Source organism: Gossypium arboreum, chromosome 3 (genome assembly GCF_025698485.1).
Source record: "Gossypium arboreum isolate Shixiya-1 chromosome 3, ASM2569848v2, whole genome shotgun sequence".
Lineage (NCBI taxonomy): Eukaryota > Viridiplantae > Streptophyta > Magnoliopsida > Malvales > Malvaceae > Gossypium > Gossypium arboreum.
In genome coordinates, this window is record NC_069072.1 from 120215085 (window position 1) to 120227054 (window position 11970).

Consider the following 11970-nt stretch of genomic DNA (forward strand, 5'->3'; position numbering starts at 1 on the left):
TAGAATGACTTCATTTAATGCCTTTGGGTCTTAGCCCTGATATAGCCGCTAGCACAATTGCCTTGGTCTTAACCCGGATATAATTTCAACATAATTGTCTTGGGGCTTAGCCGGATATCATTCAATTTCTCATGCACACATACATCAATAATCATTGGACATACATATTTCATTTTCAGTTACTAAGGCTCAAACACAATTATAATCATTAGCATAATCGCCTTGGGACTTAGCCCGGTAGAATTCAATACTCATACACACATAAATCAATAATCAATACATCCATATTTCATTCCACATAATTCAATTAAGGTCACTTCTTGAGGACTTACCTCGGATGTTGTCGAGCGGCTTTTCGGCTATTCGATCACTTTTTCCTTCCCTTGTCCAATTGTGGCCCTCTTAGCTCTTGAGCTAATTCAAACAAATTCAATCTATTAAAACCTCATTGTGCTAGCTTATGGCGAATATGACAAGGAGTTTAAATGGTCATATGGCCACTCTTTAGCTTGAATACACAATGGTCATGCACATTTTATACTACATCAAGCAATTCAATACAATTTATTCGAGCATCAAGGAAAAGCTAAGGCCTTCAATAGGCTACCCAAGGCCGAATATTCATGTACATGTTGAGGCCAATTATGCACTTAATACCTCACAAAACAGCATGCATTTTACTAGTTAATGCTTTGCATATTGTTGCTCAAAACTTATAATATAGCATCGAGCACTCATATGTGTGCTAGGCCGAATGTGCTTGCAATTTCACATTCATTCTTCAACATCTTCTTCTTTAAACAAACATATTCATCACTTAGTTCATAACCAAACATCATGTGCAAACATATATATACATATATGAGCATGGCGAATTTCAAGGTGTCCATAGCCATCCAAAACACAAATTTTAACTAACATGCAAGAAGCATGAACCATGCTTATGAATGCATCATGGCCGAATATGACAATCATGCTCCTTTTCAACTTCAATCATGATTAAACAAAAAGAAAACTCAAAATCTTACTCAAGAGTAGACAATCCATCATTGCATGCATCATCATCAAGCTTTACACTTAGCATGCAATGGCTTTATCACCATAACAACTTTGGCCAAATACCATTTCCATGGCATAACAAGGATTTGAGCCATGGCTAACATGCACATCAAGTTAGCAACCAAAACATGCATGAAACTCCTAACACAACCTCATACATACCTTAATCTTGATGCAAACTTAGCCAAATCTCCTTCTAGATCTCTTCCAACCCAAGCATGAAGCAAAAGTCCTCCCCCTTTTTCCTTAGTATTTTCGGCCAAGAAGTGAAAATGGATGAACACAACAAAAATTTTTTTCTTCCTTCTTTCTCAACTCACGGCAAGGGGGCATCCAAGCTCATCTTTCTCTTTTTTTTTTTTTCATTTTTTATGCTTATTTTTATTATAATACTTCCTACATGACTCACTAGCCAAACATGTTGGAAACATGTTTTCCCTTGCCCATCATGCCCACCTTGGCCGGCCATTATAGTCAAATTTGGGGAATTTGACATGCAAGGACAACATTTTCCTAGTGTGCATCAATAGGCCTCTTCAACATTTGCCTATCTCATTTCTAAGTTTTCTCACACAAGTCCTTTCTAGTGAAATTCACCTTTATAACACTAAATCAATCATCATAAAATGTCATACATGAGCACGCACATATTATAGGTATCAAAATAAATTTTAATTATTTTTATGCTTGGTTTTGTGGTCCCAAACCACATTCGACTAGGGTCAATTTTGGGTGTCACAACTCTCCCCACTTAAGAAATTTTCGTCCCGAAAATCTTACTGTAAATAGGTTTGGATATCGCTCTTTCATAGAGTTCTCGGTCTCCCAAGTAGCTTCTTCTATCACGTGCTTGAGCCATAACACTTTCACTAGCGGAACCCGCTTGTTTATAACTCTTTCACTTCTCGTGATAGGATACGAATCGGTTCTTCCTCATAACTCATATTAGCTTGAATTTCAATTTCGATGGACTAATCACGTGCGATGGATCGGATCTATAGCGTCGAAGCATCGAAACATGAAAGACATCGTGAACCTTTTTGAGTTCGAGGGCAAAATCAAATGATATGCCATCGGACCAACTCGCTCGGATATCTCATATGGCCCAATGAACCTCGGGCTCGGCTTGCCTTTACTACGAATCGAGTATCTTTTTCCAAGGCGATACCTTGAGAAACACTTTATCACCCACCGATACTCGATATCCTTACGCTTGAGATCCGCGTCGACGACTTGACGATCGGAGGCTATCTTGAGACTTTCACGGATTACTTTCACTTTACATTCAGCATCCCTAATCAAATCCACCGAAAATCTTGCTTTCACCAAGCTCAGTCCAAAACAATGGTGTACGGCATTTACGACCGTACAAAGCCTCGTAGGGTGCCATCTTAATACTTGATTGAAAGCTGTTGTTGTAAGCGAATTCAATCAACGGCAAATACCGTTCCCATGAACCACTAAACTCGAGGACGCAACATCTTAACATATCCTCAAGTATCTGAATTATCCGCTTGGATTGACCATCGGTTTGGGGGTGAAAGGCGGTGCTGCAATGCAACTTGGTACCCAAAGCTTCTTGCAACTTTTTCCAAAATCGCGAGGTAAATCTCGGATCTCTATCCGACACGATGGAAATAGGCACCCCGTGTAATTTCACAATCTGAGAAACGTACAATTCGGCTAATTTGTCCATTGAAAAATCCATATGTACGGGGACAAAGTGGGCCGACTTAGTCAATCGATCTACCACGACCCAAACCGCATCCTTCTTACTTGTCGACAATGGCGGTCCGGATACAAAGTCCATTGTGACTCGATCCCATTTCCACTCGGTATCGTGATTGGTGAAGTAATCTCAAGGCACCGATGTTCCGCTTTCACTTGTTGACATATTAAATATCTCGAAACAAAGTCGGAGATGTCTCGCTTCATACCATGCCACCAAAACCGACGTTTCAAATCATTGTACATCTTCAGACTCCGGGTGGATTGCCATTCGGCTACAATGGGCTTCATTGAAATTATCGAAATGAGTTCAATTCTTTGGAACACACAGACGACTTTTGAACCTCAAACAATCGTCATCATCGATTTGAAATTCCGAGTCCTTGTTCGGCACACTCGGCCGCTTTTGCGTACCAACTCGTCGTCGACTTTACGAGCTTCTCGAATTTGATGTATCAACAGTGGTTTGGCTTTCAATTCAGCTACTAATACACTATCGGATCGAATGCACAAGTGCACGTTCATCGCTCAGAAGCGAATAATGATTTACGACTCAAGGCATCCGCAACCACATTCGCCTTTCCCGGGTGATAGTCAATGATCACTCATAATCCTTTAACACTCGAGCCAACGTCTTTGTCGCAGATTTAAGTCTCTTTGGGTCATCAAATATTTGAGACTTTTGTGATCCGAGTACACATGGCACCTTTCACCAAATAAGTAATGTCGCCATATCTTTAAGGCGAACACAATGGCGCCAATTCGAGATCATGGGTCGGATAATTTTTCTCGTGTGGCTTTAATTGCCTCGACGCGCATAGGCCACAACTCGACCTTCTTGCATCAATACGCAACCTAACCCAAGGAGGAGGCGTCACTATAGATGACAAACTCTTTGCCGATTCGGGTTGCACTAAAATTGGGGCTTCATCAAATAAGTTTTCATTGATCGAAACTTTTTGGCATTTCTCGTCCATTCGAACTTAACATCCTTTTGGAGTAGCCGTCATCGGCGTGGCTATCGTTGAGAAGCCTTTACAAATCGTCGGTAATAACCTAAGAAGCCCAAAAAGCTCGAACCTCGATAATATTTCTGAGGCTTCCAATTAAGTATGGCTGAAATTTTATTCGAATTCGACTCGAATACCGATCTGAATACCACATGACCCAAGAAGCTAACCTCTCTTAACGAACTCACACTTGCTTTGAACTTAGCATATAATTGCTTATCCGGTAAGATTTGCAAGACTAACCGCAGTGTTCAGATGTTCGGTCTCATTTCTTGAATAGACCAAGATGTCATCAATGAACACGACTACGAATCGATCCAAATATGGTCTGAAGATCCGATTCATTAAATCCATAAATACCGCAGGGGCATTAGTGAGCCCAAACGGCATCACTAGGAACTCATAGTGACCATATCTCGTTCTGAAGGCAGTCTTGGGTACGTCCGAATCTCGGATTCGCAATTGATAATAGCCCGATCTCAAATCTATTTTCGAGAACACCGAGGCTCCCTTCAGTTGATCGAACAAGTCATCAATACGTGGCAACGGATATTTGTTCTTTATCGTCGCTTTATTAAGCTGACGATAGTCGATGCACAGCCGCATGGTTCCATCCTTCTTCTTCACGAACAACACTGGCGCACCCCAAGGCGAAAAACTCGGGCGAGCAAAACCTCTATCCACCAATTCTTGCAACTGAGCTTTCAACTCCTTTAATTCCGTTGGTGCCATACGATACGGAGCTATCGAAATTGGAGTGGTACCAGGTACCAATTCGATGCCAAATTCTATTTCCCGAACAGGTGGTAAACCCGGCAATTCTTCGGGGAAAACATCCGGGTATTCACAAACTACGGGCACAGATTCGGGTTTCTTTTCTGATTCCTTGTCATCGAGCACGTACGCAAGGTACACTTCGCACCCTTTTCTTACATATTTCTGGGCCACCATCGCTGATATTACCGCTGGCAACCCCTTTAAGTCCGTAGACTCAACCCGAATTATTTCATTATTCGCGCACCTCAAATCGATAGTCTTGCTCTTGCAATTTACACCCGCATCGTGCATGGTCAACCAATCCAAACCAAGAATAACGTCGAACTCATCGAGCGGCAAAAGCATCAAGTCCATGGAAAACAAGAACCTCGGAACACTAGGGACTTTTCTTGCACACTTTGTTGACAAGCACGTAATGACCCAAGGGTTTGACACCGAATTACAAACTCGAGAGACTCAATAGGCGAGTCTTCTTTGGATGCTAAGGTTTCACATATATATGAATGAGTAGAACCGGGGTCAATCAAAGCAATCACATTTGTATTGAAAAGAGTGAAAGTACCGTAATGACATCCGGAGAGCAGCATCTTCACGCATGCGGCGTATGGCATAAGTCCTTGCAGAGCACGAGCCTCGGATCGATGGTAGCATCTCTAGATCCTCTCGACCGCCATGACATTGCCCATATTTCTAGGTGGCCTACCTCGGCGATGGTAGCACCGGGTTTCCACTCGACTTACATTCTGTTCATGCATCCTCGGGCAATCCTTCATAAAATGGTCGGCCGACCCACACTTATAGCAGAGCGATCACGAAACCAACAGCTCCCGAATGCCATTTGCCACAATGTGGACACTCCGCCCTCTCTACGATCATTTCCACCATCGGCGATCGAAGTGACTCGTGTGGTCACAGGGGTCGATCGCGTCCTCGTCTAGAAAAGCCCAAACGCCTCTAGACCGGCTCGCATCATCTCAAAATCTCTTCGATGCTTGTTGAAGAGACTTTCCGAGGACCTCTTTCGAATTCTCCGGTTCCCACATCAGCTTTTTGTTTCTCCTTTCTATGCTCTTGACTTTACAAGCTCGCTCAACAAGTACTACGAACTCTCGTATCTCGAGAATGCCAACGAACATCCTTATATCATCATTCAGCCCATCCTCGAAGCGTTTACATAATGGCTTGGACGAAATGCATTCTCGCGTGCATGGCTAAGCCTCACAAATTTTCGTTCGTGATCGATGGCGACATAGAACCTTGCTTAAGGTCAAGGAATTCCTTCGCTTTTGGTCGATGAATCTCGATCGATATACTTTTTTTGAACTTCGGTTTGAAAGAATTCCCAAGTCACTTGCTCTCTAGGTACCACGAAGTCGAGTACTCCACCAATAGTAGGCGGACTCACGTAGCAAGGAGATGGTACACTTTAAGCACTCATCGGTGTACAGGATAGCTCATCGAGCACCGGATAGTGTTATCCAACCAAAATTCAGCTCGCTTCGGCATCATCATCATCCGTAGCCTTAAATTCAGTGGCCCCATGTTTTGAATCACATCATTGGGGCTTACTTGACCTTATTTGGTCGATCCACGGAGGTATTGTAGGTGCGGGGTTGCATTTTTCGAATGGAGGTTGTGGAACAGTAGTGTTAGTTCGAATGTATTGATTAAACCATTCGTTCATCACACTATAAAAGGCTTGCCTAGCCTCATCATTCGGATTGTTGGCCATAGGTTGAGAGTCCGCCGCATTGTCCCTTTGCGAGCAGGCGCCACACTCTCCACATCATCAGCTATCGCTCGGTTGGGATCGGGATCCATTGCTATAAACAAACACAAAGTCAAATTGTCGAAATCACCACACTATCGATTCATCATTTAATGGCATGTATAGCTAGACCCCAAACACATCACGGTAGTCCTAGAATCGACTAAACAAAGGCTCGATACCAATAAAATTGTAACACCCGAACCCGAGACCATCGCCGATTATCGGACACGAGGGTTAACAAACCAAGTTCACTTGTTTTGCCCACCAATTTGACATTTCCAGTCAGGCTGGAAAACTGCGTCACCGTCGCCTTAAAAATCATATCTCGAGTTTCAAAACTCGAAAACTAGTTTCGTAAATTTTCCCTGAATTTAGACTCATGTATCCATCCATGGATTTATTTCTAGAATTTTTGGTCGGGCCAATTGGTACAGTTTATTAGTTAAAGTCACCCATGTTAGAGGGATCGACTGCTCTGACCTTCGCGCGTTACAACTTGAATATCTCACTGTACAGAACTTTAATACTGGTGCCGTTTGTTTCTAATGAAACTAGACTCAAAATGGAATCTGTACATATAAGGCATGACTCCTAATTCTTTCTGGATAATTTATAGAAAATTTTAAAGTTGCGACAGGGGACCCAGAAACTGTTCTGGCCCTGTCTCACAATAGCTTTAATATCTCTTAACATGTAACTCCTATGACCATTTCGTTTCTTCCATATGAAAATAGACTCATCAAGGTTCATTTACATAGCTTATTCACTATTTAATACCATTCCTACAAATTTTGGTGATTTTTCACATTCACGTCACTGCAGCTGGCAGCATCTGTTTTAAGGTAGGTCTTACCTATTTGGTAGTCTCCATGAACCAACTAGTCTTGCCATACATAGGTTCATATATGATCATTTTAACCATGCCAATGGCTGATCATGTGACCAACATTCCCATTTCCAATCCATGGTCACATCATGACACCAAATATATACATATACAAACCGCAAATAGTCTAAGTCGATACTTCACTTTTACGAGCCATTTTCGCATGGCCGTACACAAATACATCACAACATATTTAACCAACAAGGGTAGTCCTATACATGCCATTTCAAAGTTCAACCAAAATTTATACCAAAATAGAGACGTTGATAGTGTGGATGACTTGACTTTATTGATCCCGAATCCGATTGCTATCGGCGAAATCTATAAAACAGAGCCAAAGTAACGGGTAAGCATTTTTATGCTTAGTAAGTCTCAAGGAATATAATCAACTCTAATTACAGCAATACATTCACATAGCCAAATCGTCATTTCATTAATACACATTCTTACTTCACACTTCATCATTATATACTTTCACAAAGTATCAATCAATTCAATAACTGAAATTCATTAGTCGATTGAGCGAATGTTGCTCAAACATGTCGACTTTCAATGCACATATAAACGCGTACCTTATTCTTTGGGCTTCTCGAGTGTACTAATTGAATTTATTACAGCAACCAACACTCACCTCCAGCCCAAGATTCTTGAATATAACCGGATATAAGCATGTGCACAAATGCCTTGGTCTTAGCCCGGATAGAATGACTCGCATACGAATGCCTTGGTCTTAGCCGGATATAGCCGCTAGCACAATTGCCTTGGTCTTAACCGGATATAATTTCAACATAATTGTCTTGAGGCTTAGCCGGATATCATTCAATTTCTCATGCACACATACATCAATAATCATTGGACATACATATTTCATTTTCGTTACTAAGGCTCAAACACAATTATAATCATTAGCATAATCGCCTTGGGACTTAGCCCGGGTAGAATTCAATACTCATACACACATAAATCAATAATCAATACATCCATATTTCATTCCACATAATTCAATTAAGGTCACTTCTTGAGGACTTACCTCGGATGTTGTCGAGCGGCTTTTACGGCTATTCGATCACTTTTTCCTTCCCTTGTCCAATTGTGGCCCTCTTAGCTCTTGAGCTAATTCAAACAAATTCAATCTATTAAAACCTCATTGTGCTAGCTTATGGCGAATATGACAAGGAGTTTAAATGGTCATATGGCCACTCTTTAGCTTGAATACACAATGGTCATGCACATTTTATACTACATCAAGCAATTCAATACAATTTATTCGAGCATCAAGGAAAAGCTAAGGCCTTCAATAGGCTACCCAAGGCCGAATATTCATGTACATGTTGAGGCCAATTATGCACTTAATACCTCACAAAAACAGCATGCATTTTACTAGTTAATGCTTTGCATATTGTTGCTCAAAACTTATAATATAGCATCGAGCACTCATATGTGTGCTAGGCCGAATGTGCTTGCAATTTCACATTCATTCTTCAACATCTTCTTCTTTAAACAAACATATTCATCACTTAGTTCATAACCAAACATCATGTGCAAACATATATATACATATATGAGCATGGCGAATTTCAAGGTGTCCATAGCCATCCAAAACACAAATTTTAACTAACATGCAAGAAGCATGAACCATGCTTATGAATGCATCATGGCCGAATATGACAATCATGCTCCTTTTCAACTTCAATCATGATTAAACAAAAGGAAAACTCAAAATCTTACTCAAGAGTAGACAATCCATCATTGCATGCATCATCATCAAGCTTTACACTTAGCATGCAATGGCTTTATCACCATAACAACTTTGGCCAAATACCATTTCCATGGCATAACAAGGATTTGAGCCATGGCTAACATGCACATCAAGTTAGCAACCAAAACATGCATGAAACTCCTAACACAACCTCATACATACCTTAATCTTGATGCAAACTTAGCCAAATCTCCTTCTAGATCTCTTCCAACCCAAGCATGAAGCAAAAGTCCTCCCCTTTTCCTTAGTATTTTCGGCCAAGAAGTGAAAATGGATGAACACAACAAAATTTTTTCTTCCTTCTTTCTCAACTCACGGCAAGGGGCATCCAAGCTCATCTTTCTCTTTTTTTTTTCATTTTTTATGCTTATTTTTATTATAATACTTCCTACATGACTCACTAGCCAAACATGTTGGAAACATGTTTTCCTTGCCCATCATGCCCACCTTGGCGGCCATTATAGTCAAATTTGGGGAATTTGACATGCAAGGACAACATTTTCCTAGTGTGCATCAATAGGCCTCTTCAACATTTGCCTATCTCATTTCTAAGTTTTCTCACACAAGTCCTTTCTAGTGAAATTCACCTTTATAACACTAAATCAATCATCATAAAATGTCATACATGAGCACGCACATATTATAGGTATCAAAATAAAGTTTTAATTATTTTTATGCTTCGGTTTTGTGGTCCCGAAACCACATTCCGACTAGGGTCAATTTTGGGCTGTCACAACTGTTGTTTTCATTGTGGTTTGCTTTGTTGTTGCATTCATTAAGCTTATTGAAGGGAAGATAGAGGCTCCAAGGAGGAGCCCAGATTTTGGATCGAAAATGGCAATTTTGGATTTACTAGTAGTTATCCCTATTATGACTAATGCATATGTTTGCCATTTCAATGTTCAACCTATATACAATGAGCTCGAAAGTGATGTTTTGACCAATTTTGATAGGAATCTGGGAATTCGTTTTAGCACTGCTTTGAATTATATTTGCTCTTCATTTGGTTCGGTTTTCCTTATTATTCACTTTTCTCTCTGACCGTGGATAACTTGGTGTTTGAGGATCACTCCTCTCACGGAGAGTAAAAAAGGTCTTTGGCATTAATGATAATATTATTAGTGCTTATATATATTGGATCTACTATGATCCCAAATATATGGACAACTTTCAAATTCTTTGGAGCAACAACGACTTCTTGTCTTTTAATATGTATACAATGTAACTTACTGTCTTTTAATGGTATTGAGCTTGGTCCTATTTCTCCTGTTAATGTTATACCAAATTGCTGGCTGTTTTTTTTTAATCATTTTATTTGTTTATTCCCATCTGTTATTATGCAATATAATTAATATTATACCAATCATTAAATGTTGTTTATTTTAAAACTCATTTGATTGTTTTGTCGACTGTAAATGCACTTTTGTTCTTCAAATGCAATGAGTAGGGAAGTCTCTCGACATTATTAGAGATCAATCCCAAGCATCTCTAAATAAACCCTTAAGAAAACATTTCCATTTCAATCAAGGTAACATGTTTTTCCTAACATTTATGTTTCTTTCAACATGTTTTTCCTTTTATGTTTTCAATGTTTAATTAACATTTAATTACATTCCTAAATTTTTAATGTTTTTCCTAACATTTAAATAATATTTTAATTACATTCCTAAATTTTAAGCTTATTTCATCCACTCTTTTTTGTGTTTTGTCTCAATTTGGCTTCCTTCGTTAAGTTTCCTGTAGAAGCTTACTTATCTTTAATTTTCAAGAAATGATTTAGGTAATGGAAGATGTATGCTCGTGTGTTTGTGTCTCTATATATGTATGTATTTGGTACTAGATGAAAGCTTTATTCCAGTTTTGAAATATAGACCAAGTTTTGCATACATTGATCAATATCTGGCTCTTTTCCTTTGAATACATGGTTCTCTTGATACTAAATACTCAGGTACTTTACGCATATTTTGTAATTCTTATTAGATAAGTTATATATCAATGCTTATGTTAGTTTCCATCAAGGCCTCTGTAAACATAAAGTTGGTATTCGGTTAGGAGAAGTTAATGTTTATGAGTTTTGTGGAGTATGATTCGCACATGCAAAGTTGGTTTGTTTCAATCATGCATTTTCATGTTTACATAATAATGGTGATTCCATTTTGGTTATTTAGATGTTCTTTTGAGTGCATTTTCATGTTTCTATCCAACTTATGTGTTTAGTGTGGACTTAGATTGATTTAAGAGTTTAATGCTATCTTGTTGCTCACGTTTTATATAATAAAATTGTTATATTTTGTTTGAAAATGCTTTTCAATTTCTAATTATAAAATGAGATGTCGATTGAAGGTAATAAATGCTATGGTGAAGGAAGAAAATGGCACTGATAATGGTATTTAGAATGGCAAGCTTATATTGGATTTAGTAAATTGCAGCAAGACTCAATATATTATGATGTTTTTCATGGTCATTGGCAAATTCTAGTTGATTGGGGTTGAAGCAATTGCTTTTAATATTTAATATTTAATATTTTTAAATGTCTTTAAAAGTTATAACTAATTTTATCAAAATAGTATTAATTATTATTTGAAGTATGAATAAGTATGAATAAGTTTTATATTTTGGTTCAACTTAAGTATTATTTGATTCAACTTAAGTATGAATTAATTTTATTACCATATATGTAGCTTGCTTGTCCATTCCTTATTTTAAATATTTTAAAGATTCAAAGTATATAGGTTTGGAAACTGACGGGTTGCCTTATATCGAGTGCAAGATATAATGGATCCTCCTAGGTGTAACAATGCCATGTATGATGAATCTTAAAAAATCAAAAGAATTGAAAAAGTTCTATCGCTATTGAATATTTATATAACCTTAATTTATTTCCAATTTACTTATAAAAATTAAACTATGATTCTTTCTTGATATTATTATATTCAAATTACTATTTTGTTATATTAAACATGTTTGATTTTAATATTTA

General features: G+C 38.6%; 1 pseudogene; it reads left to right on the top strand.

Moving 5' to 3' along the window:
- Positions 1-10342, top strand: part of LOC128290594 (amino acid transporter AVT6E-like) — a 34358-nt pseudogene extending 24016 nt beyond the window's left edge.
- The last annotated feature ends 1628 nt before the right edge of the window (positions 10343-11970 follow it).